Source organism: Aulostomus chinensis, chromosome 15 (genome assembly GCF_037954235.1).
Source record: "Aulostomus chinensis isolate RoL2024-O1b breed Wild chromosome 15, RoL_Achi_v1.0, whole genome shotgun sequence".
In the NCBI taxonomy this organism is placed as follows: domain Eukaryota; kingdom Metazoa; phylum Chordata; class Actinopteri; order Syngnathiformes; family Aulostomidae; genus Aulostomus; species Aulostomus chinensis.
In genome coordinates this window covers 10,077,954-10,096,450 of record NC_141334.1, presented here as the reverse complement: position 1 = coordinate 10,096,450, position 18,497 = coordinate 10,077,954, and the positions used below count along the sequence as shown (strand labels likewise).

General features: G+C 41.5%; 1 protein-coding gene and 1 long non-coding RNA gene across 3 annotated transcripts in view; one reads left to right on the top strand and one right to left on the bottom strand.

Moving 5' to 3' along the window:
• Positions 1 to 18,497, top strand: part of LOC147248623 (uncharacterized) — a 124,070-nt gene that overhangs the window by 74,200 nt on the left and 31,373 nt on the right. The window contains exon 3 of the long non-coding RNA XR_015119547.1: positions 10,381 to 10,492. This is a non-coding gene — a long non-coding RNA (uncharacterized LOC147248623). The remainder of the gene's footprint in view (positions 1 to 10,380; positions 10,493 to 18,497) is intronic.
• The window catches only part of rtn4rl1a (reticulon 4 receptor-like 1a), an 83,638-nt gene that overhangs the window by 56,822 nt on the left and 8,319 nt on the right, over positions 1 to 18,497 (bottom strand). The window lies entirely within an intron of this gene.

The following is an 18,497-nucleotide window of genomic DNA, read 5'->3' as shown; positions in this document are numbered from 1 at the left end:
CCACTTGTCTGTTAAGGGTTCACCCTGGACAGGTCGCCAGTCCGTCGCAGGGCCATCAGGAGTTCAGTCTCTTGCTCAAGGACGCTATGACATGGTCAACGGGGAAATGAGGATCGAACCAGCAACCCTTCGGTTGCTAAATGGCCACTCTTCCTCTGAGCCATGCCACCCCATGTGCATCATGTAAAAAGGTTAAATTCACATTGACTGGAATAACGTCTGTCGCCCCAATCCAACCAAAGGTCAAACTGTAGCTGATCAAAGGTCAAACTGTAGCTGATCAAATCTGAACTCAAGCATTTAAGCACTTCAAGCTCTTGTCATCTTGTAGAAAGACATGAGAGAGCAACTTTGTACATTTCAACATCATATTTTACTTCAGCATTAATTTAATCTTGTTTGTTGCAATGAAATCACAGCAAAATCGGGCACACGGTGTCTGCTACTGCTCACTTTTCACACCAGTTTCATCATTTTAACTGCCTCCAGATAATGTTCAACACCCAGACATGACACTGTTTAGTTGTCCAATGGAACTTCCCCCGGCTTAGTTTGTTCTTAGTTGGTGGTGTGTCTCAGCATTATGCCAAATGCACTTTGAACGTGATCTACTTAAAATGTCTCAAAGATCGACCAGTCCAGTGTGATCAACAAGTGTAAGGACTCCAGATCCACATGAATACAACAGCTGGATGGCTTTCACACAGCTGTAACTCCTACATCCAAACAATGATTTCCAACATGTTTCGAAAAATGAAAAGAAGACATTAAAATTGCTGTGCAGAATGTGGAAATATATTTCACAAGTATTAATAAGCCAATATTAACTCAGTTTGATGCTTTAAAGGCACAAAAATTGGATTGCCGATGAATATTTGGTTAGAAAAAACAACAACATTTGTTTGATTAAACATGAATTCTGACATGAACCACACCCACTTCTGGTGTTCTATCCGCATACAGAGGTGATGACATTTTTGTACATGAGATATTATTATGACCATAACTTTAAAAAATAGGTCCCCTTTACGATGCTCCTAATGTTTTGGGCAATCATATTGATCCTATTGTTCATTTGAACCAGTCAATACGGAAAGGCACACGTCTGTGGAGATTTCACAAATTCCCTCGTGTCTCTGCAAGCTGCTCACAAATGGAGGCGCGGCAGTGCTGTGATGTGTTGTCACAGCTGTCTTATCACTGCCACTTTGGACAGATTTTATTGCCGCTACCTGCGCATAGTTTGTCATTGTAGATGTGCCGGCGTGTTTGAGTGTGTCAGACTGCAGTGCATGTTTGCAACAGAAATAGGGAGAGGTAAAAAATATATATATTTTTTGATGGGAAAGTGTTTATTTCAAACAAGTGTGAAATTTGCATACGGTGATAGCAATGAAATCTCCTGTAAAACTGCCGTAATAATTGGCACCTTTTCATCTGGGACACAATTGGAGAGAAAGAGCTCATGCACATTCATGCTTGTGAGTGTGAATGCGTGTGTGTGTGTGCGTGTGTGACTATTTGTGTGTATGTGCTTGTCTGTGTGTCTCAATTTAGTGCACTGGGCCTGTTTTGCATAAATGCTTTCCTCCTGCGGCCCTGTAAAAGGAGATGTGGATTGGGACAATAAAGGAGGATTAGATTGTGTCTGAGGCTGTGCGTGTGTGTGTGTGTGTCTGTGTGTGAGTGAGGGGTGGGGTGAGGTGGGGGGGTGTTGTCTGAGGCATGGGGAAAAATGGTTTACTGTGAACCTCCAGGCAAGGGAGACTAAAGGATGAGCAGAAAGCAACTAGCACACAAGCATTAAATGGCCAATATTACAGTACTGGGAAAGTGCTGCTTTGATTATAGCAGGGACATTAGCATGTGAAATAAAATGGGAGTCCGTTTTATTCTGTTACATTGACACACACACACACATCATTGAAACAGTAGGACACTTTATAAACAGAGAGAGATTATGATGGAATTATGTTCCTGGGGTGTTGATCCCTGTGAGAGGGATCCGACTCAGATGAACCTGACAGATGAACAATATTCACAGAGGTTTTGAGTGTTACGCTGCTTCCTGCTTGTGTTTTTTTTTTTTTTTTTTTCCCTTTTCTTTAACAGATTAACAGATATGATGTCACATCACACACACACATACACAATTTTCTCACCAAAACTGCATAAAGGCCTAAATCACTTGTGGAAATAAATATTAGCATTTGGTTTAACCTTTCCAGATGTGAAGGGTTTATCTTGTCAGCTCAAATCAGGTAAGTTGTCAATCACAGAAAAGTACGTTGAACTGGTGCTCAAAAGCTCTCGTCTGGGTGCTGAAATCTTTGTATTACTTCTCAGAAAGTCATGGTGGTGAACTATGAAAGGCTTCTGTAAATGCTGTTGGACCTCTGGTTGTATGTCTGAGTATTTCAATTAGTCGCTTCAGCCCACTCTGTCTGTCTCTTTCACCTTCTTTCACCCTATTTCTTCCTTTCCTGCTTAATTCCTCAACATGTCTGTCACATCTCGCGTTTCTTTTCCCACCCTCTATCTATGAAGCCTCTCACTTCAAGAGGAAGCCTGAAATAGAAGAGTATGAAAAATGAAACAGAGTTACACAAGGAAAAATGAGCTGTAGAAAAGTTGATCTGTGTAAAACATCTATGTACAAGAAAACACACTCTCCTTCCACACAAATACAATAAAGAAAACACCAACAATTCTGGAAACATAGCCAAATCCTGCAGCTACATTCTCTCATATTGAAATAATTAACAATTAGTTCCCTGAGACATAACTCGGTGACGGCAGTTGTCGTATTGGGAGGACTTTTTGGGGGAGATTGAAGCAGGATATCAGCGTTCTCCTGTTCTAAATCACCATTGCCTCCCACAAAATGATGATCTCTACATGAAATATATTGATACCAAAAAAATTAACAATATACCTGTCACAAAAAAATGGCACACAGATAAACATGCACTGTGTAGCTGCTCCAAATGGTTACAGGTATTATTGACTACAACAGCATTAGCTACACTCCCCAACAAATCATTCACACTCAAAAATGTAAGCATAAAACAAGAATAGTTCTGTACTTTTGTACACTTTTGAAAGGTACAAAATTGTTCTTCAAGAGGTCAGAAGTATACCTTTTGACTAACTGAAATGGTACAAAGTGAACTGAAGGGTACACAATTGCACCCTTTGACTCTGGTACCTCTAATTTTGAGTGTGTGTTGTATTTCAGGCCCAACACTTGTCTTACGGACGTGAATATTTCAGCTCCATTTGTGCTTATTACTTTTTCACGTGAGCAGAGGGAAGAGTCGGCAGGGTGATGAGGTAGGAATGGTACATTATGTGCACAGAGTTGCTGTGTGTGTTTCTGGAACACTGAGAGTACTTCACCACTTTGAAAAACTTCAATAATATGACAACAAGCCTCCTCCCTCTTCACCTGTATTCACATCACCACGAGCTCCCTTACTGAAACAAGCACTGCAGCCACCAAGCTCCAATTACATTCTTCCAATAAAAACTTCAGAACAAACAAACTCTACATGGAAGTCTCCTCACTTTCACAGGGACAGTGCCATTGTCCTCTGTATTAACTTGGTAGAGTAGACGCTCCACACTCATACAAATTCATAGCTTAAATAATGTGAACATTTCTTAGTCCCACTGCAGCACGGCTGTCAGGGAGGCTGCATGAGAACATCAAAGCCACCGCAGCCCCATTTTCTTTTTACACCTCATCAATTCTGCTCCAAATTCCTCTTTTCTCTACTTTCTCGCTCTGTATTTTTTAAAATCCACTGTCAATGTAGCCTCAGTGACAAAGATTACTAGACTTGAATTTGATCTTACTACTCTCATACTACCACTATTATGATCGTCAGGATGGTCAGACGGGACGACCGGTGATAAATGTCAATTATATACAATATTTTGAGGACGTAATAGTGGCCGCCCCTAAAACATAAACCGTCTCTCTGAACAGCAGCTTAATAATTGAACTTCATGAGTCGTTTGAACAGCAAGCCAGTCAGAGATCAGTTGGCTTTGATCCCAGAAATATAAAAGCTGGTAAAATGTAGAAGCCATTTCCATTGGAATGACGGTACATGTGTAATAACGACCTCAGACTTTCAATGAAACACAGCTTTAGTGGAGTGTTTGCCACACTTAACCATTTCCCCTTCAAAAACCTTTAGAAAGTGGTTGTCTGTTTGACCCGAGTCTCTACTGTTTGATTCGAGTATAGTCTGTGTGTGTGTGTGTGTGTGTGTGTGTGTGTGTGAGAGAGAGAGAGATAGAAAGAGAGAGCAAATGAGGATAGGAGGACACAAACACACGCGCACACACACTCTCCAACATCAGAATCTAGTAAAAAAAAAAAAAAAGCTGCTGAAACAATCGTTTCTATCTGGACTGACATGCTGCAGCCCAGTGCATGCTGGGATGTAGGTGCATGTCTGAAAAAATTTGTAGGCGTGAATGTCAAAATAACCTCACAACATTTTTTTTTTTTAAAGCTTATACTGTGAGAAGAACTCGGTACTACTGACTCTCTCAAATGAGGATGGCGAATGTGGATACAGAATTTGAACAAAGCCTCATCAAAATAGACGATATCATCGATCATCATATTTGTTTCCAGATATTACTCACAACAACATGTTGACTTCACCATAAACCGAACGAGAGGAACATGACATACAATTGGAACTTGTCTGATATCTCACCACAACCTTTCAACCAGAAACATCTTTGAAAGAAAATAGTGTGATCCAGCTTGTGCTCATATGATTGACGTCACCAACACCAATTCAACTCATTAGGAATATTTTAAGTTGTCAGTCCACCTCCAAAAATGAGATTGTCTTACCTATCGGCCATATTGACTTCAGTTTTCATGAGGTATCAATAATCACACAGTGGATTAGCTGTACATACAATTTATCAATAAACAAGCAATCAGCTTAAAGCTCGCTATCACTTCTTCTAGCACAACCAAGCAGACGTGTACAAAAGATCTTGGTAATCACGTATACTTGACAAGCCTCATTCAAGCACCCGAGGAGGAAATCCTTAAGCTGTCAACAATGCACACAAGATATCACAGCGACGGGGCCACAGGGATGTTCATCCATCATTTCTCAGAGGAGAAATCCAGAGAGTTCCCCTCTAGGTCCATCCTCAGGTGAAAATACTTAGTGCAAGAAATGTTGCTGAGCCCATTCATGCTGGCATGCAGATAAACTTTGTTTTTGTTTTAATTTAAAGACCCTCAGCCTTCTGCTGAAGAATCACTTGAGCTTAAAAAAAATATAAAGGTATGAAAGAATGTAAAGGTTGTAAAATCATCACTTGTCATTCCACTCCAGTCTCCCAAAGCCTAATGATGCTGCAGTGGTAGTTTCTGGTGTAAGAAGATGGCCACAGGGCACCAAATGTTAAGGGCACACTGCTGCTTTCTCAATCATAACCAGCGCTCCTGTTAGGGGGTGTTAGTGGTCGTAAACATGCACACACACGCGCGTGCACACACAAACACACACTCAACTTGTGCTACTTAAAGATGAGTATAAGGAAGAGTACCATGGCTTCAAGGCCTGGCTGTTTGTCTGATTTATTACAGATAAATAAATAATGAAGAATACATCAGTTCTGTAGGACTTACCTGAGTTCCACCATGACACTGGGATCACCTCAGTGGACTTGCTGTTGTGAGCACGCTGTTGCTAGGCAGATCTGACGTGATGAAGCTACCGTTGACTTTGTATCAGGTGCGATGTGTGCACTCCATGCGTAATACGATTTTTAAGCCTCAATTCAAATTTGGTGCCCAATAGTTTTGGTATTGTCGCAGCTCTGGTGTATATCATCGTTCGAATGGGTGTTTCAGGAGTTGTGGTCTGTGTGGTGATGTAGCAGCATCTCGTGTTGTTTCCTGCTTTTAGAATGTTACTGCTGTATATGATAACTCCAAATTCTGTTTGTAAAATAAATGTATTTAATATTACAAAATATTCTAAAATAATGATTATGAGATAAAGTTATTTCCTGGGGATCCCTTTTGCTTTTTCACATACTTAAAAGGTTTTGTTCATCCAAAGCTACATGAATGGCCCTGCACATATGAGTGAGCCTATTAACTCTGTATTTCTTGCATGTCTTTGATGTCCTTCTCTTGCAGTCTTTGCAGAAACTAACCATAAATCTGACTTCAATCCCCGCTGTACTTCAAACTTCCTCTTTACTCCCTCTTGATCCCCCTTCTCACGGTAACGCTGCCCTGTCCTACCCAAACTCTCTTAATGAGGCCAAAACCTCCATTTTCACACACATCCCTGTGCAGATGTACTCATGCATCACACCCGATCAGTTCTCAGGGTGGTGTTGCAGACCCTTATGGCTTTGGCGAAAAATCTCTCCATCTGTCAATGTTTTAAACATCTCACTCTCCATCTAACCCTGTCTTGTGCCTTCTGCTCCCTTGATTTCCACCCCCATCACTGGAGTGAATGGCATGAAAGTGCCTGTGGGTTTTAAGCCTCTAGAAAGTGGGACAATGACAAAGATCAGGAGTAGAGGTGACACAAATAGGATGCCACCCCAGCAAAGAGTGGAGGACCCTTGCCCTGCACCTGCCCTTGTTTTTAATTCCTCTCTCTACAGTATTTTCCAGCGGGCGGCTCTCCCTGGCCCACGAGCAGCAGATGTTGCAGAGTTAAGCTTTAATCGTTCTGCTTTAGCTGTCGGCGACAGCTGTGCTTATATATTCTAAAACAGCAGCATCTCCTCCTCCTCCACTGTACCACCACCACCCCACACACCCCCCCAGCCCCACCCCTTCGTGCTGGAAGAGTGATAGAGACTGGACCAAGATTCACTCTCTGCTCTGCTCAACAACACCTTCAACCTTAATGTTGCATTTGCAACAATCTCCTTCTGTTCACTTGACGAGTCGCTTTCTTTTTCATCTATTCACATAATTTCGATTCTCTCTCTTCTTTGTTCAACACCATCAGACAGGCTTTATGCATAGTCTCGCTGCATTGTTCTCTTTGCATATTTCAGTTTTTTGCCTCAGTGTCTCGTCGCTATCCAGAGTTCTGTCTCCCTTTCTTAATTGGTCTGTCCATAATGTATGATGCCAGTGTAGACGGGCTCAGTTCGTCTCCAGCAGCTTCCGAGATGAAGGAGATATCCCAGATAAACCAGGGTGGCACAGTCACTTAATATACTCCATAGAATTAACTTCATTCATTATTGCCAATATGCTGCTGCCATGTGACTGTGTGTGAGAGCGAGGCAGGGGGTGTGTGACATCCAACAGAGTCTGAGAGTCTGCACTAGAGTTTGAAAGACTAAAATAATGCTGTACTTTTTTCGAATCTAGTACAGTGAACTAGTGTATCCTGAGAAAGCCTCACTGTATTATTTACTATGACAACAATGTTGTCACACTGTCCAATTAGTACTAGAAGACTGTTCTTCTATTTATGCATCACCTCAAGTGCAAGAAAACAAAGGTACATCTGTTTCAGTGTCTTTATTGCCCTGCTGAAAACAATGGGCCTCTTTCATGAAATGTTCTGAGTCACACATCTGACATCTATTGTGTTGAACATGAAAGTCTTTGTGTGTCTGGATGACAGACAATTATTACAAAAGGCACACAATAGATGTCAGGAACAAGAACTTACAAATAGCCAAAAGCCTTTGCTTCCTGTCTGTCTGTCTGTCTACAATGAAGACTAAAAAAAAAGTCAGATTCTAAAATCAATGTCAGGTTTATGCAAGTGTGTGTGTGTGTGTGTGTGTGTGTGTGTGTGTGTGTGTGTGTACATATATATATATATATATATATATATATATATATATATATATATATATATATATATATATATATATATATATATATATATAATGATCAAGAGATGGATAAAGAGCAAGCAAATGCTAATAAGTTCCATATTGGAAAGAGATGGGCTGGTCACTTATTTCTTTAAGAAAAAACACAAATAGTGGAGTTTAATGGATTTCATTTTATACAAATCATCTGAATTAGGATAAAGAAATATCGAATGGGTGGTGTTGCTCATAGTTGGGAGTATTTGTGCTGAGAGAGTATGCAAGTGGAGGGGAAAGATGTGCAAAACATTGCTAAACCCACGGAGCGCTCAGATGGAGTAAAGAAAAAGGAAGCACATATTTGTACTCTCAGTCTCTCAGACAAAACAAGGTACTGCATGGTAAGGATACTTGAAGTGATATAGTAAATATATACATCCTCTCTCTTGTTAGATCATATAATGGCTGCCACCCCTCAGCTGCATCACAATCTCCACTGACATCTTGAATGATAGAGATAATTATTCAGTGACCCCATGTGTCTAAAGCTTCATGCTGAGATGACATATTATGTGCAATTAACATTTAATGAAAGTGTTCTAATGAACTGACAGCTGTCTTGTGTGTTATTAAAAAAAAAAGGACTTGCAAGAGTAGAGGACATGCTGGGATGTTATTCTGAGCTGGCATTGACGATTGATGCTTCTTGAATCTGAGGGCATAAACTGCTGTTCAAAGAAATGACTGATGAGCATTAAAAACAGTCAAGTCAGAGGTCCTGGCCCGAAACTTGCACTAAGCCACTAGGTCCTCCTCAAAGTGTGTCCCTGAGTGAAGTGAATGTGTGGACTTGAGGGGAATAAGTGCTCAAAGGTCTGGAGTAACGTGAGCAGAAATGGGAAAGAAATCCTCAATTGTGATTGCAGCGCACTTGTGATGAGACATGTCCATAATTTCAGTGCTCTCATCTAATTTTTGTCTTCCCATTTTTAAGGATCAGAGATAAACACTTTTCTTGAATGTATTTGTCTTTGTCTCCATCTTCTTTTCCCCCCAAAAAATCCCCATATACTCCTCACTGTCTCACAATTGGTGTGTTGAAGGAAACACAATAGCCTTCAGCCAAACGTCTTATGGTGCATTGGGGGTACTTGTAAATACCCCTGGAGAACAAAACTGGAGCAAGGGGCTACCCTACAGTCTTTCTGAGAGGGGCACAATGCTGCAGGTTTTCAGACAGGAGCAGACAGTTCTTGATTAAAACAAAAAATCTGGTTAAATCAGGAATGTGAGGGTAAAACTCTTCTGATTACTGCACCTCTACACAAACTATGATATGAACAGAGTCAGTGAGGAAATGCATCATGCTAATTGAACTCAGTTATTTCTTTTATTTTATCAGAGCAGAGCGCCATTGTTCCCTTAAGGAATCATACACTTGGTCTTGGTGCTGGCGTGTGTTTTTTTCCTCTAAAAATTTGTGCTTGTCGTTGCTTATGCATCCTAAATAATGCTGACCGCTGCTCAGGTATGTTGTGGTTAACTATCAATTTGTCCTTCTCAGAAACTCACCTATTCAATATCCAGATCATCTTTGTCAACATTTCTGCTGACTGTTGGCAGATTTTCACGGCCAGAAAGCTTTGTTGATGCGCTTATATAATAAAAGCAATGCTCAGTATTTCTGTAGTCAGAGTCCCAATGAGAAACGGTCGCATGTCTGCATGTACTTATGTGAGCATGCTCACATCTTTGCAGGCACGGACATGTGTGTTTGCAGTTTCAGTGGCTCATTAGACACAAACTGATGCTCACAGTCAGATAAGAAGCTTATCATTTACAGGAACCATCTCATAATTAAAACAGAATATGAATAATCTGTAGAAAAGATGTTTCATTAATGGAATGTAACTGGAGTGTTAACTCCTATATATGTGTGTGACATGTATGGCCGCCTACGTATGAAGCAATAACGGTTCTGATCCCATCTGATAATCCACTCACGTATCAGCACGTGTATCTAAACCCAGGATGTTGGCTGATATTTAAGAAAAGAGTTCTTTAACACAACTTTGTCTCTCCAAATTAAGTGATTCATTGATTTTTGTTCTTGCCGCCCCCCCAGATAAGCATTCAATTAAAAATGCATGTCTGAGTGGAAAGCAACTGCATGAATCAGCTCATGCAAAACAAGATTGATGAACAATGCACTGTCAGGATGATAAAACATGCCTTCAAAATAAAGGAGGTTGTCACAAATGGGCCTGGACTCACAACACACACACACACACACACACACACACACACACACACACACACACACACACACACAAACACACACACATCTTTTAGAAATGATGAGATGGCTCTACTTTTGAATTGATGCTGACCATCTTTGGTCAGCCCATAAAATTCCCCTCAGAATCACAGATCTGAGCCATAAAATGCCCCATGATAAAGGGAATATATGACAGCCCCCACCCTCTCTGTCTCCATCCCTCCATCCCTCTCTCTCTCCCTCTCTGGAAGATTGCTGTGGATGGTCTGTCCTCTTTGATGTGAGTAGAGCGGGAGCTTAACTCTGCTCGGCCTGGCTGACTGACTCTGATTCCAGAAGGTATTACAACGCTAACTCTTTAAGGTAAGCCACTACTCTGCCTCCTCCGGACCACAGGGGGCTTATGGGTTAACACCAAGGGACTGTTGCAGGAACGAGATGTCAGGGTGAAGGAGCTGTGGGGAGGGTATGGACTCACCATCAAAGAAAGTTTGACCTCAGGGTATAGTCTTCAGCAGTTTGTGACCCATAATACTCTTGAGAGATCCGCTAGCCAAACAGGCTAACTTCCAATATTTTGTGGGAATTGTGACATTTAAAAAAAAAAAAAAAGTATCTTCTGTTTTACAGCCGCTTCGTTCCCAATTTAAATCTTTGGGGAAACAGTGCTTTTGTGCTACATTGCCTCAACTGCTTGACCACCATTTGTAAAACTGACTTTAATGCCCAGCACACTGCCTGTACTCAGGTTTTATTATACATCCATGCAATAAGTGCTTGATGTCTAATGCAGCGGTCATTACGCTGACTGAGCGTCAGGAAGACGAGTGGCAGCGATAACATTAAGCTTGAATGTAGCATAGGTGCATCTGAACTTGGAGAGGATTGTTATGAAGCCTAAAATGGTGTCAAGCAAACAGCATTTTAGTACTAATAAAGAAAGGTAATTAGCCAAGTTTAAGTGTTTTACAGTCAACATCAATGATAACGCCAACTAAGCCTCGCCTGTTCGACTAAAAGACAAAGTTCAGAGCTACTAGAGTTAATAACATATTACCACAACAGACCCTCACGCTGCTAACATGAGCTTGTCTCAGTGTGAGATGACTCACTTATTTACATGGCCATATTTCTATGGTGTTGAAGTCAGGTATATAAACGTAAAAGTATGTACTAACAGTGGTGCAAGGGCCCCCTTTACAAGTGAACACTCTCGAAACCACTTTGACCACCTTGTGAGTGTCCTGTAATTATTCAGACAACACCCACTTTCATACTCAGCCTTCATTTTGAACTCAACTACAGATTCAAAAAGACTTAAAATGGATGTAGGTCAGGGTCTGCGACAGGGGGAAATCCTAACCCGCTGCTTCCGGTGCCACTGCTTAGACCACACACGCTTTCACAGCTGGTAAATATTTTAAGTGTCCTTGTTTCGAAACACCAAACTAGCATCTAAACAACTGACAGCAGTAGGAGGGATTGAGGAACTGGATTACATGTTATTACCCTCTTTTCTGGTGACGTCTCAAAATGATTAAGGAGGAATTAAATCCCTTCATCTCTAGACGCCACCATTTTTACAGCACAATACTTTATTCATCCCTCATCCCACTTCCTTTCTCATCATGGAAACATATGTAATCTATTTAGCCCACTAATGCCATACACATATGATATAATTAGTTATTGCAACAGTTAATCCAGACTAAAAAAGAAAGACAAAAAAACAAAACAACATGGCGTCCTTGGAGGGAGACTCAACTCCCACACGCAGTGGGACAGGCATACATGCACATGTGAACACATGAAAAACCTTTTTCATGAAGGTGTCTGGGGAAAAGCCTGTGAAATGACATTTGGAGAGGATGTAGCTGTCTTGATCTGTTGCAGAACGGAGCGTATTAAGGTCCCTCAGTCTAGCAGAGGAGACAGATGGGAAGAGACGGAGCAGGTAGCACAGGGCGCTGCAAACCCAAATACACAGTGAGAGGTATGGAACCCTAGCACTCTGTTTCTTTGTCATATTTATATGAGGTTAACATTTCTACCTCTGCCAAGGAGGTTATGTTTGGGCTTCCATTTGTTCAGCTGTCAGCAGAATTATGCAAAAAAACGACCAGGCTGATTTTCATGTATCTTGGTGGAGGGGGTAGAGCACGGACCAAGATGGAAACAAAATTGGAGCGGATCCTTTCTTTAACATAGCGGAATAGGACAGAGTGACTTACATGATACCCAGAATTCTCAAAAATTTCTGTATAACTCACCCTCGCGGTCACAGTAGTCGCCCTTCACGCTTAAACGTTGACAACTTCTTCTTCTTTCACACAATCTCTGGGGAAAGACTCACACATTTTGCTCAATTGCCCCTTGACTGACCTCTCAGAGTAACCTCCAACTGCTCTATAAACTCCCATGTTGAGGGAGTTCATGCATTAAACTACACTGAGAGTTGTCACGCACAAAGACTCACTTCACTCCATATATATCATGTCTCTGACATCTATACCCTTGCTTTAATATGAATATGTAGCCATCTATCAAGTCAGTGATTCTCCCTTTCATTCAGTCCGTCAGTGTGAAGATGAGGCCCTTACACTCATCTTTGTTGTCCTAAATCTTGAGCAGAGCATCAGATACCATATCTGCCCTCAGAGGCTTTAAAAGGCAGAGACTAATACATAGAGAAGTCGGTAAGTCAGTAGCACAGAGAGAGAAATGCACAAAAACGCAGTTTGTTTCATGTTAAAGGTCATCTGGTTCATCCATAAGGTGTGTGTGTGTGTGTGTGTGTGTGTGTGTGTGTGTGTGTGTGTGTGTGTGTGTGTATGTGTGTGTCAGAGGAAGAGACTAGCAGCGATGTGACAACAAACCACCGAGAGTCAACGTCAAAGCAGGCAGGTGCTCATCTCAGCTTTGAGTGATGGGAGCGAAGGATATTGTTGACAGACAGATGAGCCTGAAATTTGTGGAGTGACTGACTTAATTTGTGTGTGCAGGTTAATTTGGAGTTAATTAAAATGATTCTAACTGTAGTTGGATCTTGACAAGTGTGTGTACTGAAAGATCTTGCCGTCTTCTGTGTGTGTGTGTGTGTGTGTGTGTGTGTGTGTGTGTGTGTGTGTGTGAGAGAGTGTGTGTGTGTGTGTGTGAGAGAGTGTGTGTGTGTGTGTGAGAGTGTGTGTGTATACTGCATTTTGTGTGGTTGCATACAGGACAAGACTGATGGTAGCAGTATTGATCTGGGCAGCTGAGAAATCGAACTAAAACATGTTTGACATTATCTTCTCCTCCTTCCCAACTTATCTCTCTCACACTGGCTCTCCATCCTTTTCATCATTCCACAGAGGAGGCCCTGTCTCTTTAACCCAGCTCCCCTCCTCCTCCAAACACTTTTACCCTCCTCATGTTTTCACTCTCGCTAACTTCACTCTCCCTCACCTTTGACCCCCACCCTGATCTGTCTGGACTTCTACTGGCTCCTGCTATCCATCAAACTCAGTGGGTTTACATGCACTGGTTTGAAGGAGATATTGGACTACTATTGTCCCAGTAACATGGGGGGATTTAGGCACCAGTGCAAGTCCACCTCCAGAACACGAGGTGTCCAAACAAGTTGACTGGTGGGTTTAAATTCTGTTCAAGAAAAATGGACAACTGAGCTAAGAAAATATAAATTTAGCCTCAATAATTTGAATGTTTGCTGTTCAAGCTCCAGGTTAGATGTCGCTACTGGGCCAACAGAACATGTGCAGAATGTAAGGGGCAAATCAAAGCATATACATCATGGACTAATCTATTTCCAACAACATTATTTAGGTAACTTTGAAAGTATTGACACGTTTTGTCAAAAGTCAAGTTTTAGTCAAGCTAACACATTAATTTGACTGTTCTTACATAATTACTTCCCATCCCTTCTTCATCACCTCTTCACTTACTGATCCCTGATATTTCTCTCACCTTCCCAGTGGCCACTCTTCACACCTTTCTTTTCTTCTTCTTCCAATTTCCACACCATTCTTTTTTAAAGTAGCCCCTCCCGCCCCCACCCCATCCCCACCCATCCCCCTGTCCTTCCCAGGGTGATTAAGTGATGGTTGGGCTGGCACAGCTGGTGTGGTTGGGCAGGCCGCCCATCTTCATGACAGCTGTGCTGCAGTGTAGCTGCCAGGTCTTTATTGGGGCAGTAACACTGTAGTAATCCTATCAACAACACAGGTCATACAGGCTTTTTAGAACTCACTCCATCATTAATTAGGCATCTATTGTGATTATCTGGTGAATCATTTTACCACTAAATAACAGGTGCAAGCAAAGGTGTAAAACCACTGCCTTGTGAAACTGATGTTTCTGTTCCTGCAACTGCTCTCATCCTCTGTTTCTCTCCTTTCTTTCACACATCGTGATATTTTTAGAGAAATATTTCCCCCTTCACACACACTCTGAATGCACGACTTTCATCACGTCATACCTGCGTAACTCACATCTACATTACCGTGTACGTGAGTTATGGGGGGGAGCATAAACTGGGCATAAACAGACCCGATAATGGGCTGGTCCTTGCTGGCCCTGGTTCACAGTGAGGTCACTGACACCAGGCAGAGAGAGATGAGCTGACTCATGAGTGAGCAGAAACATCTGAGCGAAGCATCTTTCTCAAAGCAGTAATTGAATTTCACCACGATGAGCTGGGCGAGCTTTGCTAAACTCACTATTAGTCACAAGCTGTTGTGTACTTGGCGGAAGATTTTCCCCTCCTTCTCTGCGCACTTGTGCATCATCAGTTTTAGGTTATGTTGACAGCTTAAGAAGATTAATGTAATATTGGGAGAGAAGGAGTTCAAGGGTGCACTGTGGATGTCTTCACCATTCCCTCACTCTCACTACTGTAATACTCCATTCAACTGTGAGCCAAGATGTCAGCATCTGTGTGGTAATCATCGCCTCACAGACCCAAACCCTCAACGCCTGGACTCCAGTAAACACTCTTACACGGGACAGCAGAACACCCATAGACCAGCTCGGTCAACATGTGGACACTTTTATTAGAGGTCATTATCACCCTAGTTCATGATTAACCCGTAATTATTTGTCCATTATTCAAAGATAAGTGTGCTTCACACATGTTAACACATAAGAAGTTTCATTCCGAGCCATGACCCATCATGCGAAGGATTACTGAGATAAAATCCAATCTTGCTACATAAAAAGAAAACTCATAAAAGGATAATTAATTAACCTTCAGCCCATCATGTATAAATCACTTCTAATATCCTATCAGGGTTCCTCTTTTGTTTTCAATCTATTTCCCTTCTATGTTTAATTATCATGCTATCAACAACATTTAAAGGAGTGAATTGAAATTTACAAATTCGCTTTTGGTTAGGGAAAAAAAATAGCTTTTTGAATTCAAGGCAAGTGGAAAAACAGCTAAAAGAAAGCTCTAAATCATTTGGGCTCACTCCCTAAAAATGAAATCAATTCATTCAGGAAACGAGAGACGTAAATGCAATGTCAGTATAAATAAAAACTGACGGTTTGTGCAACAACGTAGAATATTGATGATATAACACATTTATGTGTTTTCCCGGTTCTATGAAAGTTTGGTTCTGATAACTTTTTTTCAGTTGTGCTCCAGAAATCCTCCACAATAGATCTAGTGAAGGGACACCAAGGGATTCATTTGTTCCCAGCTGAGCATCTGATTCTTATGTAAGTGTGACACACACACATGAGAATGCACATGTGTGCACACTGCGCTCATAAACACACACAAATGTGTCTTTTTTATAACGAGACTCCGAGAAAGGACACAAACAAGCTGTAGCAGCAGGCAAACAACACATTCTCACATGTCCTTCTCCGGTTCTCTCACATCACTCCATCGCTACTTCCTCTCGTCACTCCCAAGTACGAATCCAACGCTGACTCCTACGAAATACAGGCTCTTTCTAATTTCAGCCATTTCATGCGTCAGTGTCTTTGTTTGGTGTGCTGATGCACCTTTGTGTGGGCTTGGGGAAGTGAAGTCATTTTTGGCTTTTCCTAATGTGTTCAAGAGCTAAATTAGGAATTTAGTCAGGACTTGGATTCAGCATCTGAGGAAATGGTTAATTATGGGCTTCATTAAACCCACTGGTAGGTCTTATTTAGCGCGCGCGCGTGTGTGAGTGTGTGAGACGGGAGTGTGCTGCTTCAACTAACCCAGTTTATGAAATGGAACAGAAATGAGGGACAGAGTTAGGTCCACAAGTAATCTTTTCAAGAAACACTTGTTAAAACAGCTCACATTTTAGAGTTCACTCCACATCATAATGGTACCACGTCGTTTCCTGGTGTAACTTTCTTCTATGACATAATGGTTCCTGCTGGTCGGTAACTATGGGTACAATGGAATACTGGAGCAAAAATAAGGTATTTTCATGAGCACATATCAATCTCAAGGCAGGGCAACCTCAGCCAAACCCAGTGTAAAACTTGTTTTCAGTATATTAATCAGAACTGCCCCAAAATATAACAGCTTTTTCCTTGACCTAGGCTACACCCTTCCGTCAAGTTTGGTGAAAAGTGGCCACCTAGATTTTTGCGGTCCTGCTGACAGACAGACGACACAAACAAGCAGTTCTAAGAACATTACCTGCTTGGTGGAGGTAATAAATCCCTAGAGTGCGTGCTTGCCTGCCAAAGGCATATCTGTAAAAAATATCCATCAAAACTGCCATGAGAAAAGGAAAAGGCATTTGTTTGTTGTTCTTTTTCCACCTTAATCTATGACATAACAAAGGAGAAATCCATAATTAACTGAAGAGGAACTGCAAGATGTCATCATGGGTCTGTTTCTAGCACTGTACAACGTACTTACAAATACTAAGTACTGGGTACTTGCGTATATTTCCGTTGTTTCTCCATAATACCAAAATTGTTACTCTTCTGTCATACTTGGCAGGCGATTGGATGAACAGTCATATCAACGAACTGACATGAAAGAGCGACAACATGTTTTCCACCGAGAGAAACCTTCGGTGCTGAGGAGAGACACTCTAGTGCTCATAGAACTGCTGCTCCAGCAGCATCTACGCTAACATCCTCAGGGGCTGCTATAGGTGGTTCAAAGCTTTTTACCTTTTTTGCAACTTTCAAGTACAAATTTGCAACAAAATGTATATAAAGTCACGGATTTATGTTGATATGAAATGTATCATAAATATTGGGAAAGGGCTCATTACAGACAAACACTGGGGAAGTCCCACCTGAGTCTGCTCTGTTAAGGTGGTGCTCTATTGTGTGCCCTTTTGTTAAGAGTGTATATTCTAAAAAAAAGAACAGATTAAAAGTGAGAGAACCCATCAGGGGCAGATGGTCTAGTTAATGCAGTGATATAGTTATGTAAGACCTGCTACAGCTACCGCTCCTGTCTGTCTCTACTGCAGCACACAGAGTGTGAGAATGTAAAAAAGCTTTTGAGTAAGTCGGGGTGTGTGTGTGTGTGTGTGTGTGTGTGTGTGTGTGTGTGTGTGTGTGTGTGTGTGTGTGTGTGTGTGCCCATGTAATAATGTATGTGCAGATGCACAGCAGTTTTGGAGTGTGTTTTTGGAATACTGTAGGACAGATGGGGATTGATGCGCTACATCAGGAGAAGTTGACTTGTTTGGAGTTTGATGAACCCCCCCACCCCCACCCCCTTCTCCACAAGCTGGTTACAATACAATACACACTGTAAACTCTTTAATTCAAAGGGGAAGCGGAAGAGAAAGTAGACCGCCTCAGAAGCCAAGTCAACAAGAAAAAGTGTGTGTTGTGTGTGTGTCTGTGTGTGTGTGTGTGGGGGGGGGGGGGGTGTAAGGCTGCTTCTGCACTGTTTTAATAAACTAATACCAATTTGTTGCAGGGGGAGACATAACAACATAAATTATAAATGAAGAAGTAGCGGAATAAGTACAAACAATATTATGAGCTGTTGACTGTCGATGTGCAGCATTTGTGAATTCCACTGATCAGGATGAAGACACGAAAACTTTCTGCAACATGAGTCAATCGAGGTAAAGATATCTGATGGTTCCAAACAGCAGGTTCATTACTCTGGAATTAAACCAATAAATTCATTCAATATTACCACTAAAATCAATCAAGAAACTACATCTGACAACAACAAGCCATCTAAATTTGGACACAGTTTATCACCACCTTCCAAACTGCAACCAACGTCAGCAATTAGATTTCAGAAAACCTGCACAAAACATGAACAAAAAAGACATAAAGACAGGAGGCTCCAGCTGTATTTAAGTTTGCACATACTGTGAATTAGGGATCAATCACAAGACCGATAAAGAATGCTTAGAACCGATATGCAGTTGCAGTTAAAATA